This window comes from Schistocerca cancellata, chromosome 2 (assembly GCF_023864275.1).
Source record: "Schistocerca cancellata isolate TAMUIC-IGC-003103 chromosome 2, iqSchCanc2.1, whole genome shotgun sequence".
In the NCBI taxonomy this organism is placed as follows: Eukaryota; Metazoa; Arthropoda; class Insecta; order Orthoptera; family Acrididae; genus Schistocerca; species Schistocerca cancellata.
Window position 1 is genome coordinate 664,000,399 of NC_064627.1, and position 24,856 is coordinate 664,025,254.

The 24,856-nt window shown below is 38.3% G+C and overlaps 1 protein-coding gene and 1 pseudogene across 2 annotated transcripts in view; both read left to right on the forward strand.

Annotated features, from left to right (window-relative positions):
• The window catches only part of LOC126162362 (integrator complex subunit 13), a 302,316-nt gene that overhangs the window by 211,517 nt on the left and 65,943 nt on the right, over window positions 1-24,856 (forward strand). The gene's annotated exons all lie outside the window — the stretch shown is intronic.
• On the forward strand, window positions 7,134-7,251 carry LOC126163429 (5S ribosomal RNA; annotated as a pseudogene).

Consider the following 24,856-nt stretch of genomic DNA (forward strand, 5'->3'; position numbering starts at 1 on the left):
GCAAAGAAGGGAAAGCAGACAGGTGGAAGGAGTATATAGAGGGTCTATACAAGGGCAATGTACTCGAGGGAAATATTATGGAGATGGAAGGGGTCATAGATGAAGATGAAATGGGAGATGTGACACTGCGTGAAGAATTTGACAGAGCCTTGAAAGACCTAAGTTGAAAGAAGGCCTCAGGAGTAGACAACATTCCATTAGTTTACTAGTAGCTTTGGAGAGCCAGCCATGACAAAACTCTACCATCTGGTGAGCTACATGTATAAAACAGGCAAAATACCCTCAGACTTAAAGAAGAATATAATAATTCCAACCCCAAAGAAAGGAGGTGTTGACAGGTGTGAAAATTACCGAACTATCACTTTAATGTCATGGCTACAAAATCCTAACACGAATTCTTTACAGATGAATGGGAAAACTTGTACAAGGCGGCCTCGGGGAAGATCAGTTTGGATTCCGTAGAAATGTTGAAACATGTGAGGCAATACTGATTCTACAACCTATCATAGAAGATAGGTTAAGGAAAGGCAAACCTACATTTCTAGCATTTGTAGACTTAGAGAAAGCTTTTGACAATGTTGACTGGAATACTCTCTTTAAAATTCTAAAGGTGGCAGGGGTAAAATACAGGGATCGAAAGGCTATTTACAACTTGTACAGAAACCAGATATCAGTTATAAGAGTCAAGGGGCACGAAATTGAAGCAGCGGTTGGGAAGGGAGTCAGACAGGGTTGTAGCCTCTCCCCGATGTTATTCAATCTGTGTATTGAGCAAGCAGTAAAGGAAACAAAAGAAAAATTCAGAGTAGGTATTAAATTCCATCGAGAAGAAATAAAAACTTTGAGGTTCGCCGATGACATTGTAATTCTGTCAGAGACAGCATAGGACCTGGAAGAGCAGTTGAATGGAATGGACATGGTCTTGAAAGGAGTATATAAGATGAACATCAACAAAAGCAAAACGAGAATAATGGAATGTAGTCGAATTATATCGGGTGATGCTGCAGGAATTAGATTAGGAAATGAGACACTTAAAGTAGTAAATGGGTATTGCTATTTGGGGAGCAAAATAACTAATGATGGTCAAAGTAGAGAGGATATAAAATGTAGACCGGCAATGGCAAGAAAATTGTTTCTGAAGAAGAGAAATTTCCTAACATCGAGTACAGATGTAAGTGTCAGGAAGTCTTTTCTGCAAGTATTTGTATGGAATGTAGCCATGTATGGAAGTGAAACATGGGCAATAAATAGTTTAGACAAAAAGAGAATAGCAGCTTTCAAAATACGGTACTACAGAAGAATGCTGAAGATTAGATGGGTAGATCACGTAACTAATGAAGTGGTACTGAACAGAATTGGGGAGAAGAGGAATTTGTGGCACAACTTGACTAGAACAAGGGATCGATTGGTAGGACACATTCTGAGGCATCAAGGGATCATCAATTTAGGATCGGAGATCAGCGAGGAGGGTCAAAATCATAGAGGGAGACCAAGATATGGGTACATTAAGAAGATTCAGAAGGTACTTGGAGATAAAGAAGCTTTGCACAGGATAGAGTAGCATGAAGATGCATCAAACCACTCTCTGGACTGAAGACCCAACAACAGCATAGAGGAATTTATATTCTATTGGTTTTATTTTTATAGTGTTCTTGTTCGAAGTTCTTATGATAACCATCTCTGATCGCTATATACATTAAATTATTAAGTTCAGCGGCAATAGCAGAAGGTGTCAGGGGGACCTCAAAAAAACTGTCTATAATAGCATGAAAGCACACCTATTTGTGCTTAAAAGGGTGAGAAGAAGAAGCATGAATAATGTTATCTGTTGTAGTGGGTTTTCTGTAAATGTGAAAGTTAATTTTACCATACATTAAACACAGTTTCAGGCCCAGAAAGCTATGTTCATTATTTTTATTTTTATTTCATACATTACAATATTCCAAATTTTGTAGGCTTCTGAAGATGACAAATTAATCTGTAGAAACCCATAAAGCAAAATAAAAATAGAGTGAAACTGATGACTGAATTTTATTCTGAAATATATCCCATACTACAGTTTCTGATAAAATAACAGCAATTAATAAAATAAAAAATAAATGTCTTTAATGTCGCTCTATGGAATCATTTTCACTGACTTCTAAAGTGAAATGAAAATCTCATTTAATGCTTTGTACTTTTCCAAGTCCTCCAGATATGTTTTTCTTTGTCCTTAATGCTGTCTAACATAGTCCTTAATAGTGCCACTGCATCATGACACTGAACATGGTGCTAGGTTAATAAACTTGCCTTCAACATATATTGTCTGGTTTGTATTCAGTACTGACATAGAACCTCTTCAAACTGTGGACAGAGTTTACAGTGTTATGTAGTTCTGAAGCCTCCACAAACTCTTTCTTCATGCAGCTGTACAGAGATGAAACTAAGCAGTTATTTGCTACATGATCTTGAAACTGCACTACAGAACTCTTATGACTGTTTCTGGATTAATTACTAGAATTGTTGTATAGTAAGGTAACTTATAGTTACTCTCCTGGTTGATGATATAGCTAGTTATCTTTTATGGTCATTAATAATGCCAAGCAATTTTCTTTTAGCAAATTCTTCCACACATCTTCCAGTGATAATAATGTCTTTTTTATCAATACTGTTCTTTTGTAAATCTGACTTTAGGGATCTGTCTCACTGGTGTATTGTATGCCTTACATCTCCTTTCCATGCTGTTTTTGACAGATTTGTTCATGGACTAGACCTCTTTGACCTCTTCCTTTAGCTTTTTAATAATTTTTCAGTGTGACAGAATCCTATTTTTGCAGCATTATATTCTAATGGTGACAAAGAGGTTCTCAGTTATTTATTTGCAGGCCTTGCTTTTGTTCCTGTCATTTTACTTTGAGTATGTTCTCGAAAGTCTCCCCTGAAGCCTAACTCTCCATTCAATATAATATTTATGTTTTGTCCTGTTTGTACTAAATTTCAACCTGAAAATGTTCTATGATACATTATGATATGCTTTCATTTTTTAATACTTTTCTGCTCCTCCTTCTGTTTCTGCAAGAACCAGTAAACAAGACCCCTGATTTTTTAAAGAATATATGATTTTGCAGATATATTCAGTGGTAAATATGTGGATTTTTTTTCTGGAAAATGTGTTGTGAATACAGTTAGGAACAAGGTAGTGTAAATTAAAATGTCATGCCTGACACTGCAGTTCTTTTGCATGAACAGTGAAAATGCAGTAAGCAATAAACTGTTTTCCTTTCATCATTTTATTGGGGCGCTAGCAAGAGAAAGTTTCATAAAGGTTTGAAATTATGTGTAAAGATTGTTGAAAATCTTTAAAGGCTCTCATTCTGAAATACTCCATGAATATAGGCTGGATAATATGCACACTGTGGGTTATGCTACCTCAAGCCTTATAGACAGTTTTTTTACTGTAATACTTATCGTACTGTATTACACATTATACCTCATAATGAGCATAGTGTGACAGCATTTTAAAATTTAAATTCCGTCAATAATTGTATAAAATACTGAAAGTCAAATTTTTGTTGCTCTCAGAATCTGTTAGGTAGGCAACCTTCAACAAGGACCAGCTGCTATGAAGTGGATTAGTGATTTAATAATGTATATGTCATCATTAAATTAGATTAGATTTACTTTCATTCCAATTGATCTGTAGTGAGGAGGTCCTCCAGGATGTAGAACATGTCAGAAAAACAATAACACATGGCAAATATTTACAACTGAAACAAATAAGCTAATGTACCTTCCAAGTGGAATGATCATTTTTTTTTTAATGAACACTATATTAAAGAATCAATCATTTACTAAGATCGAGTTAATGCACTGAATTTTAAATTAAAAAAATGTCTTATTTATTTATAAGATAATAAACAGGTAATAGAACTACTACAATATTTATTTACAGTGAACGCATTACTGCACTGAAATGAGAATATAAAAGATCTCTGGAAAGAATGTTTTAAGAAACTGTTACATGCTGAGGAGCAGGTACATGAGGAAACAACAAATAATGGAGAAATTGAGAGACGTTGGGAAGCAGAATTAGGGCAAATTACACTGGAAGAAATGGAAATAACTGTGAAGAAGATGAATGAGGGGAAAGCCCCAGGACCTGATGAAGTATCAGTGGACACGATAAGAGTAGCAGGTCCAGTGGGAATGCAGTGTCTGTATAGAGTACTATCAAGTGTGTGGAGAAATAGTACAATACCTGATGACTGGAGAAGGGGAGACATTGTTCTCTTCTTCAAAAAAGGCAATAAAAGACTTTGTAAAAACTACAGAGGAATAACCCTTAAGAGTCATACAGCCAAGGTTTTTGAAATAATTGTACTAAATAAAATAAGTGAAAAGATAGAAAAGGAGCTCAGTGAAGAACAGCATGGGTTTAGGAAAGGAAGAAGCATGATCAACGTGATATTTTCTATCCATCAACTGATGGAAAAAATTGGGAGTATGACAAAAGGGTTATAATGGTTTTTATAAACATAGGAAAGGCATATGACTCAGTTAACAGGGAAAGACTCTGGGAAGAAATGAAGAAGATAGATATAGAAGATGGATACATTAGTGTAATAAAGACACTGTACAGAGGACACAATTGTAGAATTAGAACACCACTGGGGAACTCTGAATACTTCAAAATAAGACAAGGACTTAAGAAAGGAAGTATTCTATCTCCTGCACTTTTTAATGTTGTCATGGAGGGAATGCATAGGGCAGTTAAAGATATAGTAAAAGAAAAAGACAAAAAGATGATTTTTGCAGATGATATGGTAATATGGGGTGATAAAGAGGTAGATGTACAGTTACAACTTGATGAGTGGAAGGAAATAATGAAAAGGTATGGGTTACAAATAAATAAAGATAAGTGTGAAGTAATGGTATTTGGAACAAAGAAAGGAATCAACAGAAATATTACCTGATTGGAGAACCCCTCAAAGTGGTAGAAAGTTTCACTTATGTAGGGAGTGAAATATCTACGGATGGAAGAATAACCAATGAAATTAATAGAAGGTTACAGAAGGGAGGCAATTTCTACCAAACAATAAAACACATGACTTGGAATAAGGAAGTTTCAGTAAAAGCAAAACTCCTTATGTATAAGAATTATTACTTCCCTATTGTCACCTATGGTGGAGAAACAAGGACAATGACAGAAAGGGACTGGAGTAGACTGCAAGCATGGGAAATGAAATTTCTCAGAGCAGGTAAGGGAAAAACAAGAATGGACAGAGTAAGGAATGTAGAAATTAGAAACGACCTTAAACAAGAAAGTATGAGAGAAGAAATTGAAAAAAAAAGAGAGATTAAGATGGTATGGGCATGTTAAGAGAACGCATGAGCAGAGACTCCCCAAAATTATGGAAGAACTAAAGATGGATGGAAAAAGACCTAGAGGGCGCCCAAGAACACGGTGCAAAAAAATGATATATTTTTAATGACAAATTTCATTAAGGAATAAATATATTGGGAAGCAGTAGTTAGTATCTCTAGTTCCCTAAACAGGCTTCTGCAGGATGTCGTTGAGTTCACACCACATATAACTCTTATTGCACATTTTTGTGCCCGGAAAACTTTAGCTTGGCTTGATGAATTACCCAAAAAATAATCCCATATGACATTATGGAATGAAAGTAAGCATAATATGCCAGTTTTTCATTTTTATATCCCCTATGTCTGACACAATTCGCATTGCAAATAGAGATTTGTTAAGACACTTCAGCAGTTCTGTGGTGTGAATTTATTACCAAGCTGTAATCCCAAGAATTTAACACTGTCCACTTATTCTATCTGCTTGTCACTGTATGTTAAGGCGTATACTTGTGGGACACCCCTTACAAGTTCTGAAATGCTTTTAGTGTGTTTTTTCAAAGTTTAGTGACAAAGAATTGGCTAGGAACCAATGATTAATGTCCACAAATATTTTATTAGCTGATCTTTCTAAGATTACACTTGATTTGCTATTTATTGCAATGTTTGTATCATCAGCAAACAAAATAAACTTGGCATCTGGTAATGTTACCAGTGAAAGGTCATTGATATGTGCAAGAAAAAGTAAGGGCCCTAAGATAGAAACTTGTCGGACCCCACATGTAATTAGTTCCCAGTTGGATGATGCCTTATAGCTTAATACTCTTTGCCAGTAACACCCTTTGTTTTCTGCCAGAGATATAAGATTTGAACCATTTTGCGGCATTTCCTGTTACATCATAATATTCTAATTTACTTAAAAGTATATTGTAATTTACACAGTCAAATGCCTTTGACATATCACAAAATATACCAGTTACTTGCCATTTTTTGTCTATTGAATTAAGTACATTTTTACTGTAAGTGTAGATAGCCTTCTCAATATCAGAACCCTTTAGAAATCTGAACGGTGACTTTGACAGTATGTTATTTGCGATAAGATGGTTATAATGCTGATTGTACATTACTTTTTCTAAAATTTTTGAGAATGCTGGCAATAGTGAAATTGGACGGAAATTTGATGCTATTTCTTTATCTCCCTTCTTAAACAGTAGCTTAACTTCAGCACATTTCACCCATTCAGGAAATATTCCACTGATATACCACTGGTTACACAGATAGCTTAATATGTTACTTAAGTCAGAATCACAGTCTTTAATTAACTTTGTTGATATTTCATCATACCCACTAGATGTTTTAGATTGTAAAAATTTTATGATGGACATTGCTTCTGCTGGGGTAGTGAGGGTCAAATTCATATTATGGAAGTTACTTGACATGTCTGTGCTTCTGCTGGGGTAGTGAGGGTCAAATTCATATTGTGGAAGTTACTTGACATGTCTGGTCTGCGATATTCCATAGCAGCATCTACAGAACCTGACAACTCCATCTTTTCAGTAACAATTATAAAATGTTTGTTAAGAAGTTCTGCAACACTATATACATCTGTCACCAATGTTTCATTTACTCTTAATGCTATTAGTCCTTCTACATGTCTGGTTCCACTAGTCTCTTCCTTCACTATATCCCATATTGTCTTTATTTTGTTATCTGATGTGACTATCTTTTCCTTGTAATATATTTGCTTTGATGTCCGTGTCACAGTCTTTAATATTTTTCAGTATTTCTTGTAAAGCAACGGCCTTGCCGCAGTGGATACACCGGTTCCCATCAGATCACCGAAGTTAAGTGCCGTCGGGCGTGGTCAGCACTTGGGTGGGTGACCATCCAGGCCGCCGTGCGCTGTTGCCATTAGTCGGGGTGAACTCAGCCTCATGATGGCAATTGAGGAGCTACTTGAGCGAATAGTTGTGGCTCCAGTCAGAGAAAACCATCATAACAACCGGGAGAGTGATGTACTGATCACACATCCCTCCTATCTGCATCCTCAGCTGAGGATGACACGGCAGTTGGATGGGCCTGATGGGCCATTTGTGGCCTTAAGATGGAGTGCATTTCTTGTAATGTGCTATAGCATCAACATCAGTACTGTTTTAGATTGACAGATACAGTTTTCTTTTTGTTTTACAAGCTACCTCTATTCCTTGAGTAATCTATGGCTTCTTTGTAGACTTTGCTGTAACCTGGGTTAGTTTGGGGGGGAAACAGTGTTCAAATAAGGTAAGCACTTTATTAGCAAAAGTGTTATATTTTTCATTCTTGCCATGAGAACTGTAAACATCACTACAATGAATGTCTCTGAGGAGTTTCCTAAAATAATCAATTTTTGGCTTATTGATTACCCTCTTGAGCTCAGATATAACAGATTTTATATCCTTTTCAGTATTAACATTTAACAGAAGAAACTGCATGTCATGGTCTGAGAAGCCATTGACCATTGGTTTTGTAATATAATTTTTTTCATTGGACTATTCTGTAAAGATATTATTAATGGCTGTTTGTGAGCAATTGGCTACCCTAGTGGGGAACTTTACATTGGGAATTAAGTTGAATGACAGTGTTACTAACTCGAATAAGTTCTTATTGAGAGAGTCTTTAAGGATGTCTTCGTTGAAGTCACCAGCTACCACTGTTTCTTTGTTTTTGGTTGTTAAATGGGCCAGTACAGCATCAAAGTGGTTTATGAACAGATTAAAGTTACCTGCAGTTGCTCAATATACACTTAATATTATGTAGGATTTTTTGTGAAATTCTACTTCTGTTGCACATGCTTCCATATGCTGTTCTGGGCAAAATTTATGAATGTCTATGTTCTTAAATTTATGACAGTTCCTGATGAATGTGGCAACTCCTCCTTTCTCCATTTCTGCTCTACAAAAGTGAGATGCTAACCTAAATCCTGTAACACTTAAAAGTTCTAAACATGATGTTCCGAGAGGTAGATTATGTCAGCTGGGTTTGAGGACTCTGATTAATCTGTACAGATAATCAATTCATTAATTTGATTTCTCAGGCTTCGAATATTTTGATGCAATAAAGATAGTTGACATTTCAAATTGACTGAGTTAAAATTGGATAGAGTTGAAATTTCTGCTGATTGTTGAAAATTCTTAACCAATAGCTGTATATGCTGATGTAATAATCTAGAATTATGTTTTTTGGTTTCTTTTTCAAACTGAAGGTTTGTCTCAATCCTAACCTCTCTTAAAACATGGTTTCTTTCTGTCCTCCCTACCCTAAAAATGGGTCTTTTCTGAAGCCTATAACCACTAGTATTTTATCACTCATGACAGTGCCTCCCCCCTTTAACTTTCCTGCTATTTTTGCAGCCAGTTTACCCTTCCCTTTCCTGTTGAGGTGAAGTATAGTCCCACCTATTGAGAGAATCGACAGGAATCACACCAATGTGTGATCCTACACCCGACAACACTAGTATGCTTCGATGTTGATGCAGTCTTTGCAAGGTCACACGTTATACTGTACCCAGGATCTCTGTCACACTATTACCTGGCCCACCCACTACAACCACGGTGTCTTCCTTAGTGAAATCTTTGCAAAGTGATCCTAAATTCTCTATCACCTGCTCCAGACCAGCACTAGGTTAAAAAAACTGTTGGCATGGTATTCTGATCCTAGTACATCCTGCAAAAGTTGGCCAACACCTCTTCCATGGGAACTACCTAACAACAACAATTTCTTTCTCTTTACTGATTTCCCTATATTCTTACTTTTCAATTTGCTTCTGAAAGTTTGTTGTGCCCTGTCTACACCTGCAACTGCTTGAGGCTCACCGGCTTCTAACTAAAGCAACAGGTCAAATCTATTTTCTACAATCACCATGAAGCTGTCAGACAAAGTTCTAGGCTTGTTCCTCCTGTTGCCTGTTGCCACTTCCCACCTCTCTTTACCCTTCTCCCTCCTTAACCTATCAAGATCTCCCCTGGTCTTGTCTAACTCAGCCTGAAGGGCAGCAATTTTCCCCTCCTATTCTAGTATCTTCCTATCTCTAATAAATATCATAAATATACAAAACCACTGACACGTCTCACTTACTCCCCCTATTCCCATGCCACTGCAGTCACCCACAAGGAAAAGAACTACAGCACCCGTCACACCAAAGCCACGACCTATCTATGGCAGGTCAAGCACTATTCACTCATTATAAACATAATAGTTTATTAAGAATAAGTCAGTTAAATTACAGATAAACACGAAAATATGATTCCACAAATTTGGCCTAAACACAACTGTATGTAAACAAAAACAACAGTGCAAAGTTTCTGAGACAACAACTTAAACTTTACACCACTTTCTGGAAATGTGAGTTAAATAATGAAGAGGTACACTACAGTTAAATTGCTGGAGAGAGAAAAGAACAATTAAACTAAATTCTGTAGATTTGCTGCAGCAAAATGTAAACAGAAAATACGACTGTAACCTGACTGTACGGTCTTTTTGCGTTTTCTGCTATATTACATAAAGAAAAATTAAATATTTAATGAAACGCTTAAAAAGCACACTAATACACCTGCTTCCCATCAAACTGACCTAGGTTTTCACATCTTCTTAATGCTTCTAATTGTTTCAATGATTTCTTGGCTGGGCTAACCAATATTATCATTTCACTTCTTCTCATGAAATCTGAGTTCAGCACATGTACTACAACATTTTTGTCTCTGTCCTTGATTAAGTTCACTACCTTTTCTGTCATGTCATGCCATTATCTTTACTGTTAATTAACATGCATTCCAGTAGTCCTAATCTATAACTCCTTCACATCATAAAATACAGCATTAACAACAAACAATTATGGTCTTTAAGCATAGTAAGCACAACTGCTAATCAGCAAATTCACTATTCTTCTCATCCGAAAATGCTCAAAGTTTCCACCACTCATGCCCAGGTGATGCTGTTAGCAGCTGATTCCATCATGGTCCAATATATGAGACCCCTTGAAAATAGGAAATAAAAGTTCTGTTTATTTCAAAAATATGATGTGATGGGGGCCAGTAAGCACAGAGAGAAAATCAGTTGAGTGGAAATGCACACACAGGGGATAACAGTACTTTACCAGGGTCTCTGTATATAGTTTGCACCCTATTGTCCATTACTTTTATGCTTTGACATAACATTAACTTGTATAAGTTAAAATTGAAGATGTTTTCAATATCTTTGTTATCATTATTTTTATCTTGACTAACAAGGAACATCTATTAGCTGCATTAGAAAAGACAGGTGTTTCTTGAAATAATATGATGATTATGAAATTCAAGCAAACTGAGAGCATCAAGGTTCCAATATGTTTCTACCATGCTCTATTTTGCAAAATATTGAAATAAAGGGTTGAAATTTATAGCTGTAACATGCATGAATATAAAAATATTTAAATGTGTAAATAAGATTCATATTAACAACAATATGAAAGGGATAGAATGATACACACCATACAGCATTGAATGGTTTATACTAAGTGATAAGTGTCGTGAACTTGCTGCTGGCTCAGCTTACTATGTGTGAATTAATTTGTAGAATTTTAATTATATCAGCAAGAATGGAATTCTTTCTCAGGCTTGTCTTATTATAGCTGCTTGTTAACAGTAACCAATAGTTCTACATCTACATTTATTCTGCAAACCACGGTGAAGTGCATGGCATGGGGTATGTCCCACTGTACCAGTAATTAGGACTTTTTCTGGTTCCATTCACATACGGAATACACAGTCTGATTTAATGATTGTTTAAATGACTCCATGCACATTATACTTAATCTAATCTAGTCCTTGTAACCCCTATGGGAGTGATATGTAGGGGGCTGTTATATATTCCAAGAGTCATCATTTAAAGTCAGTCTTTGAAATTTTGTTAGTAGACTTTCATGCAGTAGTTTACATCTGTCTTCAAGAGTCTGGCAGTTTAGTTTCTTCAGCATCACCATAATACTCTCCTACAGGCCAAACAAACCTGTGACCATTCATGCTCCCCTTCTCTGTATACATTCAATATCCCCTGTTATTCCTATTTGGTATGGGCCCACACACTTGAGCAATATTTTAGAATGCCTTGCACAAGTGATTTGTAAGTAATCTCCTTTGTAGACTGATTGCATTTCCACAGTATTCTACCAATAAACCAAAGTCTATCACCTGCTTAATCATGATGGGGCTTAAGTGATCACTTCATTTCATTTTCCTATAGAGTGTTACACCACAAATATTTGTACGAGTCAGCCAGTTCCAGCAGTGACTCATTGATATTATAGTCATAGCATACTATGTTTTTTGTTTTTCGTGTTGTGAAGTGCACAATTTTACATATCAAGATTTGACTGAATATTTATGCAGCTTCTTTGAGATAGTACTTCATTATAGATAATGCATCATCTGCCATAAGACTGAGGTTACTATCAATATTTTCCACAAGCTCATTAACATACACCATGAACAGCAAGAGTTCCAATACACTTCCCTGGGTCACCTCTACATCTGCATACACAAATTTCACTTGATACTGCACATGTTCACACTCCTGACAATAAGCATAGATGCTTTTGGAAAATCAAGAAATACTGAATCTTCCTGGCTACATTATACAAAGCTTTCACTATGTCATTTGAGGAGAGTGTTAGTCGGATTTCAAATGATTTACGTTTTTGGAATCCATTGTGGTTGGCATTGAGAAGGTTATTCTGTTTGAGACATCCTGTTATGTTTAAGCTCAGAATATGTTCTAAAATTCTGCAAAAGATTGATGTCAAGGTTATCGGATGGTAGTTTTGTAGATCACTTTTAGTACCCCTCTTCTAAATGGATGTGACCTTTGCTTTTTTCCAACTACTGGTCATGGTTTGAGGGATCTGTGATAGATTATAGTTAACAGATGGGCTAACTTAGCAGAAAAATCAGTGTTGAATGTGATAGGAATTCCATCAGGCCCTGGAGCTTTGTTCAGTTTTAATGATTTGAATTGTTTCTCAACACCACTGACATTAACTTTTATTTCACTCATCTTTTCAGTATATGAGGATTAAATTGGGGCAGTTCTCCTTGGTTTTCCTTTGTAACGGTGTTGCATATTTAAAAAATGCAACAACTGAAAGGCAACACAACAGCAGCCAGAATGGATAAGTTTTCTAGAAAAGTATTCAGAATGCAAAGGAGATGCCAGTGGAAGGGCGTTGGTTTGGATATTGGCTGGAAATGTTACGTAGACTCACAAGGTATCAAGGGAGCTCATGTGGAGAAGCACGAGGTGTGCAGTGCATTGGCGGTAACCATATATGGTCATACAAGGCCTCGCAGGGTGGTGTCCAGAAGCACCAACATGGTAGGGGTGATGCAGCCTGCTGCACAGATAAAAGGTGGGGGCAGTGTAGCCCGCAGAAGAGTTCAATACAAACAGCAGTCCATAGGTACATCTGTATAGGTGAGGCCCAGGGCCTGGACTTGTAGTATTCACTCTGGCTCTGCTTGTGCTTATACTTAGCCATGTGCCTCCATCCATGCGAATTTCCAATCAAGCGTAGTGTACTTTCATTCAAGAATCAAATTTTTGCTCAGATGAAAAAATAATTAAAGATTGTTGTTATTCAAGTCTTGTCTTCATTCGATTATTTCCTGACAGAGTTCCTTAACTCTTTCAGACTTCTAGTTAGCTGTCCCCATGTTAGCTGACTGCAGAGAGCTTCTTCGGTCTCCACTGTCATTGAGTGCCAAGATTGCTCACTGGAGGTGACAAAGGGATATTTGAAAATGAAACAAAACATTTCTGCTTTTGCTTTTCTAGCCTCAATTTCAATTCCTGTCTCATCTGTGAGTGACTGGATGATAACTGTGGTGCCACTAACAGCTTACACACATGACCAGAATTTCTTTGGGCTTCAGGATGGATCATTTGATGATATACTGCTACAGTAGCTAGTAAAGGCTTCTCACATTGTTCTCTTGACAGCCAAACATGTTTCATTTATTGTCTCTCTGTCTAAAGCCCTATGCTTTGTTTTGCATATATTATGCTGTAGTTTCTATTTCTTTACTCTGACTGAATATCAAGGAAGGTCCCTCTCATTATGAACTGTTCTACTGGATACATATATATATATATATCAACTGCATGATCAACTATTCTTTTAAACTTGAGCCATAGTTCCTCTGCATGCTCGTATCTTGTGCTAAGAGCTTCAAGTTCTTCATTAAGATATGTAACTACTACTTTCTTGTCTAGTTTTTTGAATATATGTATCTTTCTACTTGTTTTACTTGCCCTTTGTACTTTGGTAATTATTGTTGCCACAACACCTCGTGGTCACTGGTACCAGTTTCATTGTGGACATCCTCATAGAGCTCAGGTCTGTTTGTTGCCATTAAATCTAATATATGTCCAACATGAGTAGTTTTCAGAGAAGGTATTTAGTAATGTTTCACAGGATGGCTTGCCATGCCCACCACTAAAACAACTGCAATTTTCACAATTTATTGTTGAATGATTAAAGTCTCCACAGATGATTACAGCATGACAGGGGAAATTATATATAAGTGATCTGAGGTTTGCTCTGAAGTTTTTGGTTATGTCAGGAGGTTAACTGATGGATGTGTCCAACTTCAGTTTTACAACCACTGCTGATACTGAGTCTTGCCCAAACTATCTTGCATGCAGCTTCAGTTTCTATCATGTTGGCTTTAAGTTTCTTGTCTACTGTGACAAATATGCCGTCTCTATTTCCTGTGAGCTGTACTTTTGTTGTACACTTAAATGTTCCCCAAAAGTCTCACTGGTGTCAGCTCCATGTTGTAAACAGATTTCTGTTCCTAGTATTGTGTGCACTTCACTGCTTTGCTTGTGAAACATCCTGGTAGATTAAGACTATGTGTTGGATCAGTGTTGTTAGCACTATAAATGCTGAAGATTAGTTTACAGCAAAGCATTTAAATATTCAGACCCAATAACAGTAATTTACACTTAAAATTACAGAAAAAAAAAATAACTCCCAAAGAGTGATAAAGATCTTCATTGTGATCACCACCACTCTGAAAGACAAGTAGTGAAAAAGTAATTTTCTTCTGTCAGTAATTTGCTGAGAATTATGCAACATAATACTGAACAGAATTCAACAAACTCTGCAAACAATTTGGATAATATCTGGGATGAGTTCAGAACAAAAAGGCACAATGTTGAAATGATTTTTAACATTATAACAATACTGGCATCATTAACTGATTTTAATAAAGCCTTTTGCTCTGAAAATCAAAGAAACAGAAAAGAAAAAAGACAAACCTGAGAGAAATATAGTAGGGTGTAGAAGGTGAAGTTCTGCCTTCTGGCCCTACACCCGCCAATCAGGCCTGACCACCTGTCATGTCATTCTCTGGCAACGGAATCACTGGATGCGGTATGAAGGGGTATCTGGTCAGCAAACCACTCTCCTTGTCTTTATCAGGTTTCTAGTGATTGGTTGAGTAGCTCCTCAGTTTGCTTCATGAGACTGAGTGCACCTTGTATCTGTCCTACCACAAAACTACAAAGCCATCGCCACTAAGCAAGCTGATATCACATTCAAATGAAAGATTCAGACCCATCACCAGCTGTCTAAAACCTTTATCCCATAGATATCTACTACCTGACTGGAATTACTGTGTTAACAATCTGACTGGAGGCAACTGTCTACAAATGTAGAATCCATCTAACACATGAGAATGTTTATGTTCTCACAATGTATTACTTGAGCCATAAAATTTTGAGAGTTCAGTCGCAATGAAACTTTACCCTCTGCTAATATTTCAGCTTTAAACTGTTCAGCCATTCTCACAGTGAGCCACAAAAGACTGGCAGTAAACTTCTCCAGTATGCCATATGTACCAGTAGGGTGAGCCAAATGTACATGTGTATATGAAAGACAATAATGGAAGAACTATTACACACTCATGTGGAGAATGAGATCCAGAATCAGAATTTTATTATAGAATTAAAAATCACATCATGTGCTTTACAGCAAGAGAACAAAGCAGGGAGAAAATTCAGATGTAGACTTAATTATAAACCTGAAAATTAAAAATAATATTACATTTATTGAAGGACCATCTCACTGATCTTAAAAATTAAGAAAAAATATTCCATGCAAATGATTTGAGTTTACACTCCAACATGCCGACATTCTGATGAGGAGGTGAAAACAAGAAGGTACATAAGCTGATAACTGAGAAAATCCCATAAGAAGAAATACACAGTCTGTCCCAGTAGGAATGCTTAATATTTAGGGATATGACAGGAAAAACATTTGAAGCAGAAAAGTCTAGTAAACATGTGCTCTGAAATGCAGGCCTTAACAGCTACGAGCATTTGTTCAGTAGAAGAGACATGTTTCACAGTAGCAAAGATGAACAAATGCTCACGGCCATGTAGGCTGCAGATTCCTCAACTTGCCTCCTAGGGTGGTGAGGTTTCAGGTTCCGCTAAATAGGTCAGGAGCCCATTACATGCAGAAGGAGGCTACATGGGTAGTGAGGACTGTGTGACATGGGAGTGGGTGTTTTTTTAGGTTACAGGGTCTTGCAGAAACACACAAAGGGTTTCAGTCTCAAATGGTTCATATCAAACACAGTAAGAATATAGACCTAGGAAGCATTGGTATAACAGCTGTAAGTTGTCGTAGTTCTGTTGGGAAAGCACCAGAGTTACAAATGCTAATAGAAAGCACTGATGCTCAAATTGTTATAAACATTGAAATCTGACTAAAGCCGGAAATATGTTCAGCCATAATTTTTGCCATGGACCTAATGGTGTTCAGAAAGGACAGGCTAAATACAGTAAGCAGTTGTTTCCTTGTCGCTGTTAGAAGTAGCTTATCTTGTACTGAAATTTCAGTAGATAGTTCTTTTGTGTTAGTATGGATAGTGGTCATTCTTGGCAACTTGAATAAAATGATAATTGGATCCTTTTACTGACCTCCCAACTCAGATGACAAAACTGCTGAAAGGTTCAAAGAAAACTTGAGTCTAATTTCAAACATATACCCGACTCATATAATTAAAATTGGTGGTGACTTTAATTTAGCATCAATATGCTGGAAAAAATACATGTTTAAATCTGGAGGTATGGAAAAACATCAACCGAAATTGTGCTGAATGCATTCTCTGAAAATTATTCCAAGTAATTAGTCCATGAGCCCACTCAAATAGTACATGGTTGTGAAAATACACTTAATCTCTCAGCAACAAATAATCCTGAGCTAACAATGAGCATCAAAACGGATATGGGGCTTTGTGAAGACATTGTTGTGATAGTGAAACTGAATACCAGAATTCCCAAATCCTCTGAAAATAAACGAAAAAAAATCTAGTCATAAAAGCAAATAAAAATTTACCTGATTCCATCCTGAGAGACAACCTCCACTCATTTCAAGTTAACAATGTAAGTGTAGGCCAGATGCGGCTTGAATTCAAAGAAATAGTATCATCAGCAGTTGTAAGATTTATACCAATTAAATTAACAAAACCCCTCGGTACACAAAACAGGTCAGAACACTGTTGCTGAAACAATGAAAAAAGCATGCCAAATTTAATTGAATGCAAAATCCGCAAGACTGGCCATCTTTTACGAACGCTCGAAATTTAGCATGGACTTCAGTGCAAAATGCTAATAATAGTTTCCATGAAGAGTTGAGTGCTATTGTCAAGGGATTTCAAATTGATTCTGTATATCTAGATTTCTCAAAGGCTTTTGATACTGTACCTCATAAGCAGTTTGTAATAAAATTGCTTACTTACGGGATATCATCTCAGTTATGGGACCAGGGTCATGATTTCCTGTCAGAGAGGACACAGTTCATAGTAATTGGCGGAAATTCATCAAGTAACATGCAAGTGATCTCTGGTGATCTGCCACATGGGGTACCAGCACTGTCTCAGGCACCTCGTCACGGTTCGCGTGGTTCCCCCTGTCGGAGATTCGAGTCCTCCTTCGGGCATGGGTATGTGTGTTGTCCTCAGTGTAAGTTAGTTTAAATTAGATTAAGTAGTGTGTAAGCATAGGGACCGATGACCTCAGTAGTTTGGTCCCATAGAACTTATCACAAATTTCCAATTTTTTTTTCTGGTGTTCCGCATCATAGTGTTATAGGGCCTCTGCTATTCCTTAATTATGTAAATGATATAGGAGGCAATCTGAACAGCTGTCTTAGGTTGTCTGCAGATGATGCTGTTGTTTATTAACAAGTAAAATCATCAGAAGATCAAAACAAATTGCAAGAACAATTTAGATAATATATCTGTATGGTGCGAATATTGGCAATTGACCCTAAATAATGGAAAATTTGAGGTAATCCACATGAGTACTAAAAGACATTTATTAAACTTCATTTACACAATAAATCAATCAAATCTAAACACCTAAATTCAACTATATACCTAATAATTACAATTGTAAACAATTTAAATCAGAAAGAACATATAGAAAATGTTGTGGGGAAGGTTAACCAGAGACCTCATTATATTGGCTGAGCACTTAGGAGATGCAACAGATCTACTAAAGAGACTGCTTACACTATGCTTGTCTGTCCTCTTTTGGGGTACTGCTGTGTGGTGCGGGATCCTTACATGATAGGGCTAATGGAGGACATTGAGAAAATTCAAAGAAGTGCAGCACATTTTATATTGTTGAAAAACAGCACAGAGTGTGTCGCTGACAAAATACAAGATTTGGTGTGGGCAACAGTAAAACAAAGGCATTTCTCATTGCAGTGGGATGTTCTCACAAAATTTGAATCACCTACTTTTTTCTCTGAAAATGTAAATATTTTGTTGACACTGATCTACTAGGAGAAACTATCATCATAATAAAATAAGGGAAAGCACAGCTCACACAGAAAGATATAGATGTTAGTTTTTTCTTCCCACTGTTTGAGAGTGGAAAAATAGAGAATTATTGTGAAGGTAGCTCAATGCACCATCTGCCAGGCACTTAACTGTGATTTGCAGTGTGTCCATGTACCGTATTTACTCGAATCTAAGCCGCACTTTTTTTCCGGTTTTTGTAATCCAAAAAACCGCCTGCGGCTTAGAATCGAGTACTAAGCAAGCGGAAGTTCTAAAAAATGTTGGTAGGTGCCGCCGCAACCAACTTCTGTCGTCGAATATACACAGGCATGCTTTGTAGGCACAAAGATGAATACTGGCGCCAAAACCTCTGCGTCAGTAAATAAATTAAAAAAAAAAAGGTGGAAGACGAGCTTTTTTTTCTCCGCCCTGAGTTTCGACCACTGCATTTTCATACATTATCCAACGAAGTAAATACAAATTCTGTATTGTTCATCTTCGAATGTAGCAGAATTTTAATGTACTACGAAAATCCGACAGGCAAGACTGTTTGCGATGTTTGTCAATATGGCCAACTCTACGTTCTGAATTTTTTCCTAGCTGTGAGAAGAGATGGTTGCTAATAGGAACCTGACGAAATGTGAATCACATGCAGTATTCTCTTCACCATAAGAAAGAATACGGATATAAACATTTTGCCATGTATTCTTTCATGTTTGCTGCTATCTCATTTAAATCCTGTCTGCCTAATAAACTACGAAACTAGAGTGAGACAACAGCAAACGCGGAAGAATATACATATCGTGTCATGTTTATATTTGTATTATTCTTATGCCTAATAGTTATACAGTCAGAAATGAAGCACGGCAACTGACTAGATTTTTAAATCTAAGATGACTCTAATTTCTGTGCAGAATTTGATGTACTAAAGAAGCGGCCGCAAAGATTTTCAAACGGAGAATAATTTTCGCCTAACTCTCGTTCAGAACATGTTCTTTCATACGCAGTCTATTATTTGGTTCTTGTTAATCATTATTAAAGAAAGCAGCAGTGTAAGTAACAACAAATAGCAGTCTCTTGCCGTTGTTTCGCTAATGAGATGATTCCTCTCTCTTTTTTTTAATTGTAAGCGGCGGTAGCGCGCACAAATGCAAGCCATGCCGCGAGCGGTGACAGGCCGTAAACACGCACTATCAGAATGCGACAAACAATGCGTGACACAGTACAGTAATGCATTTTCAGCTTAGAGTGACGTAAACACCTATAACAAAGAAAACGGCACTTATCAGATCAAAGCAAAATAAGCAATTGATTCAAACCAGACGAAGCATGTGAGAAAGGAAGGGTACCCGTATAAATACGGACGGAGCACCTGACGCATAGCAATGGCTACCTGGTAAAGCTTAACTGCTAAGCTTATGACTCAAACCAAACTACTGTAGCTGCATCGTCATTCATTCGACCTAAATTGTATCTCGTATTACAATGGACCAACTTTGTTTCGATTTGGAGGTGCGGCCTAAATCTTTTCTCCCCCCTTGAATTTCGAGTCTCAAATTTCACGTGCGGCTTAGATTCGGGAAATTTTTTTTCCTTTATTTCGAGTCTCATTTTTCAGGTGCGGCTTAGATTCGAGTGCGGCTTAGATTCGAGTAAATATGGTAGATGTAGATGTAGAGAGGTCAGAAGGTATGCACTTTAGAGCCTATGTTTATTGGGCATTCTTGGTTTGGTCAATACCACCACCTCTCAAAATATGGTCACCAAAGAGCCACAAGTAGAAGAGATTTGTATCACAGTATCAAATATGAAGCTGTGCTGATAGCTTGTAAGGTATGCCTTTTAGAGCCCATGTTTACTGGACTTTCTTGCTTCTAATGATCATTTCTGTCATGTCCCATAGTTTTCACCATTCCTCCTGGGACAATTATATTTAAATAAGACACTTAGGCAATCAGTGAAAGATGATGTAAGTATGAAGAAACTGAAAGAAAAGAAAATCTCAAATGGAACATCACAGCTATGGAATAGAAGGCAAGACATTCACTCAAATGATAATAGGAACTTGATAGAATATAAATAATTAAACAAAACTCTATGTCCATTTCCATACTCTGGAAACCTCTAAGAAGTGCATGGATGAGGGTATTTCCTATTGTACAAAATATTGTGTGTTCTTCCCATTCCATATATGGAATATGGTAAGAATACTGCTTAAATTCCTCTGTGTGTGCTTTAATTAATTATAATCCATACAGGAAGGATACATAGGGGCTCTGTTATAGGATGTGAGAAGATAAAATGAAAATTTGATAAAAAAGACACAATTAGAAATATAAGAGTATGAAGAAAACAAAACAGGAACTTACATCGGGTAGACATCACATTTCTTCACGCAAATTGGCAGAGGACAGAGTAACTAACAACACAGAGAGAAAAGTGTTTAAACATTCCAAGATTTTTCTTAATGTTCATATACTGTGATATGTGGAGTAAAACACATACAATTAATAATGAAAGTAATAAAATTTTGGAAGGTTGGCAGATGTGGTGTTATTCAAAGTATGAAGAAGACAGGCAATTGGAGGTGATGGTATTTCTACATCTACATGATTACTCTGCAGTTAACAACTAAGTGCCTGGCTGAAGATTCATTGAACTGCCTCCACGTTATTACTCTGCCATTCCATCCTTGAAGAGCATGCAGGAAAAATCAACACTTAAGTCTTTTCCTGAGGGCCCTGATTTCTTGTATTTTATTATGACAATCATTTCTGTCTGTCAGGTGTGCGCAAGTGAAATGTTTTTGCACTCAGAGGAGAAAGATGATTATTGAAATTTCATGAGAAGATTCTGCCACAACAAGAAATGTATTTGTTTTAATGATTGCAACTGCTATTTTTGTATCATATCTGTGACACTCTTGTGGCAGATGCACCACAAAAATGCATGAATAATGAAACTGCAATCACACCTGAACAAGCAAACAGTGCTCGGAATTCACCAACACATGTGCACAAATTTTCTGGTATGCCAAATTTTGGCAACAGTGTAACGCACACCGGCCATGTGAGACAAAGTAGGCAATCACTGTAACCTGGACAATGCAATACAACAAATGCCTCCAGTCTTTCTCACAGCAGACCACATAGATTTAGTTAACACAACTCCCTATAAATGTGTGCATGAAGTTTTGCTCATTTGTTCAATTCACAGTGTCTTTCATCCATCTGCAAGAGACATGATGCTCCATGGGTCACACAGGAAAACTACCATTCATAGATGTGACCTCCATTTCACGCAGTTCAGATGGTCACACAACGTACTTATCATCAGAGTGTGTACCCTCTGGGAATGGTGATCAAGCTGTGCCGCAGGTGCAATGTACCAGTACAGACATTAAATATAAGACTTTTTTGGTAACATGTAATGAGGTATGGCAAAATAAATGTATGTCACCGACAAAACAACTTTCATCAATTCCCATCACTTTCCCACACCATGCCTCTTTCTTGGATATAGTGTGTGGGTGCGACAGTAAAGCCAGTTCACTGCAAATGTAGAGCTTAGGAAATTCTTAGTGCTCAAAGCCTGCATGCACCTACCACAGCATTTGTTATGGATGCTGACCTGCACCAGCTAGTTCACAACTTGGGTGCACAGGTAACAGCTCTCACCATGCAGGTCAACTGATTGGTGTGTTCGTGGTCCGAGGGCAAGAGGCACTGTAGCGGCAGCTGATCCAGCCACTAATGAATCATCTTGTGCAACTGGCAATGCAGCTCCAATCATTCTATGAGTACTCCACTGACAGCAGAGCAGCCACCAAGTGACTTCTGCTAGTATCATGCACGCTTCAGCACTGAGGCGACAAAGTGCCATCCTCTCTGCTTGCACACAAACACCACATGCAACTGGGCCTGGATGCATCTGTCTGCAGTTCAGTATCCAGTCATCCCTTCATAGCAGAATGGAGGGGCGGTGTGAGGTACCTCACTGACACAGGTTCAAACCTCTCGATATTCCCCTGTTCTATGCTAAGAGACTGCAGGTGGGCCAAGGGAAAGGATTATATCTCACTGCAGCAAACAAGTCAACCATTACCACAAATGGCACACAAAACCGCAATTCAGGTCTTGGAGTATGCAGCACATTCCTGTGGACATTTTCTGTGGCCAATGTCAACCGGCTGATCCTGGGACAGAGTTTCTCAGCCGCTATGGGCTGCTAGCTGACATCACAAAAGGCAAGTTTGTCAATGCATCAAAAAATTAAAAAGTAGTGAGACAGTGGCCACAGGCCACATTCTACAGCATGAAACCTGTGATGTGCTCTGGACCTTATGTTGACAGTCTGGAAAAATTTCCTGAACTCATCTGCCCAGCTAACACAGTGAAGGACATTAAGCATTCAGCAGTGCACTGCATAATAACTATGCCTGGCCCACTCATGTCATGCCACCCACATCAGCTCACGCCCGATAGACTCATGGTGGCAAAGACCAAGTTCGAGGCCAAGCTGCAGCCAGACTTTGCATTGTTCATCCATCAATTAACCCATGGTCAGCTGCGTTGCATTTAGTTACAAAAAAAGACAATTTGTGATGCCCTGAGGAGCTATCACTCCCTTAATTCACAAACAGTGCCAGATCAATATACTGTACCACATCTTCAAGATTTTAGTCACACCTTGGTAGGATGTCATATTTAGTAAGATCGACTGCACAAAGGTTTACATACAAATTCCAGTGGCACCCAAAGACTTTCAGAAAACGGCTATCGTCACACCATTTGAGCTTTTTGAAAGTCTATTTATGATGTTTGTCTCCCGAATGCTGCCCAGACCTAGCAGGGGTTACTGGGTGGCATTTTGCAAGGCTTGCCATGTTTTTTGCGTACCTTGATGACTTTCTGGTGTTCTTTAAGTCACCATGAACTCCACTGCCACCACCTAATGATGATCTTTCAGCACCTGAGTGAAGCCAGAATCATTATCAGCCCAGTGAAGCGTGTATTCAGTGTGACAGAAATCGAGTTCCTTGGCCATTTAATCATCCCCACTGGATTGATGCCACTACTGGAGAAAGTACAAGTGATTCTGAACATGCCACATCCACAGATGCACAAATAATTATGCCATTACCGCAGAATTTTGAACTTTTATCACTGCCATCTGCCCAACATTGCCACAATGCATGAACTTATGATTAAGGTACTACACAGTCCCATCTCAAAAGGAAAGATTCCTATGAACTGGATGGATGCAGTGGGCCAGAGCTTTATGGAGTCAAAATGGAATCTCGGAGAAGAAATGGTGCTTGTGCACCTGGTATACAATGTGGATTTAGCTGTAGTGGTGGATGTGAGCTAGACCACCACTGGCACAGTGCTACAACAGCATGTTGGTGGGAGCTGGCAGCTGCTCAGTTCTTTCTTGAAGAAACTATCAGAATTGCAATATAATTGGAGTGCTTATGACCGGGAGTTGCTTGTGGTATATGTGGTCCGCCCATCGGTAGAAGCCCAACAATTTGTCATTTTCACCAACCATAAACCAATAACATTTTATGACAGACATCTGAGTGTGTGCCTGCCCCCTGTAAACTTTGAGGACATCACCCAAGTACAGGAGAGCAATGAAGAACTGCACAGTTTCTGCCATGACACCTCCAGTGGCCAGCATATGGAGCTATTGCCTGTCCCTGGCTCTTCATGGAAGACTTCGTGTGACATTTCCACTGGCTGACACTGACCATTCCTTCTGGAGAAATTCCGGTGCAGTGTCTTTGACTGAGTCCATGGACTTTCACACCTTGGCACCAACACCACTGTGATGCTCATGGCTGTGTGTTTCATCTGGCCTGGGCTCCAGAAGGACTGCTGTAAATGGGTGTGTAGATGGCACTGCATACCAGCAAGTGAAAGTGAGGAGGGACACTCATGGGCCTGTAGGTGCCTTTCCTGATGTGACACGCCAATTTGTGCATGTCTACGTGGACCTTGTCATTCTGCCCCCTCTCTCCTAAGGCAAATGGTGGACTGCTTCACTCGGTTGCTGGAGGCAACATCCATTGCGGATTTCACTGCCGAGAACCGCTGCCACCACCTTCGTCGACACCTGGGTGGCCCACTTCACGTGCCCCAGGCATGTGACAACAGACCGCGGCCACCAGTTTGACATCACATTGTTCACACACATCACCAGATTGTGTGGTGTCCAATTACACTGAACCACAAGCTGCCATTTGGTGTCAAACGGCATGATTGAATGGCTCCATAGGGCTCTGAAAGCCGCCCTCGTGCACCATGACACTGCCTGGACAGAGGCACTCTCAGTTGTGCTGCTGGACCTGCAAGTAGCACTGAAGGAGGAAATCAATGTATCACCTGCCAACCTCATTTATAGACAACCTCTTGCAATCCCAGGTGATATTGTAGAAGGAGTACCATTCCAACTAGACGCCATGGCCCCCACCCTGGCAGAATGTCTGGGCACTCACTCACATGTCTGGCCTCTGAGCCCGTGAACCGATGCATCATGGCACCAGGAAAGAAGTATTCATGCCCACTGACCTGCAGCACTGCATACATGTCATGTTGCACACTGACATGGTACAGCCACCTCTCCAGCTTCCCTACTTTGGACCTGTG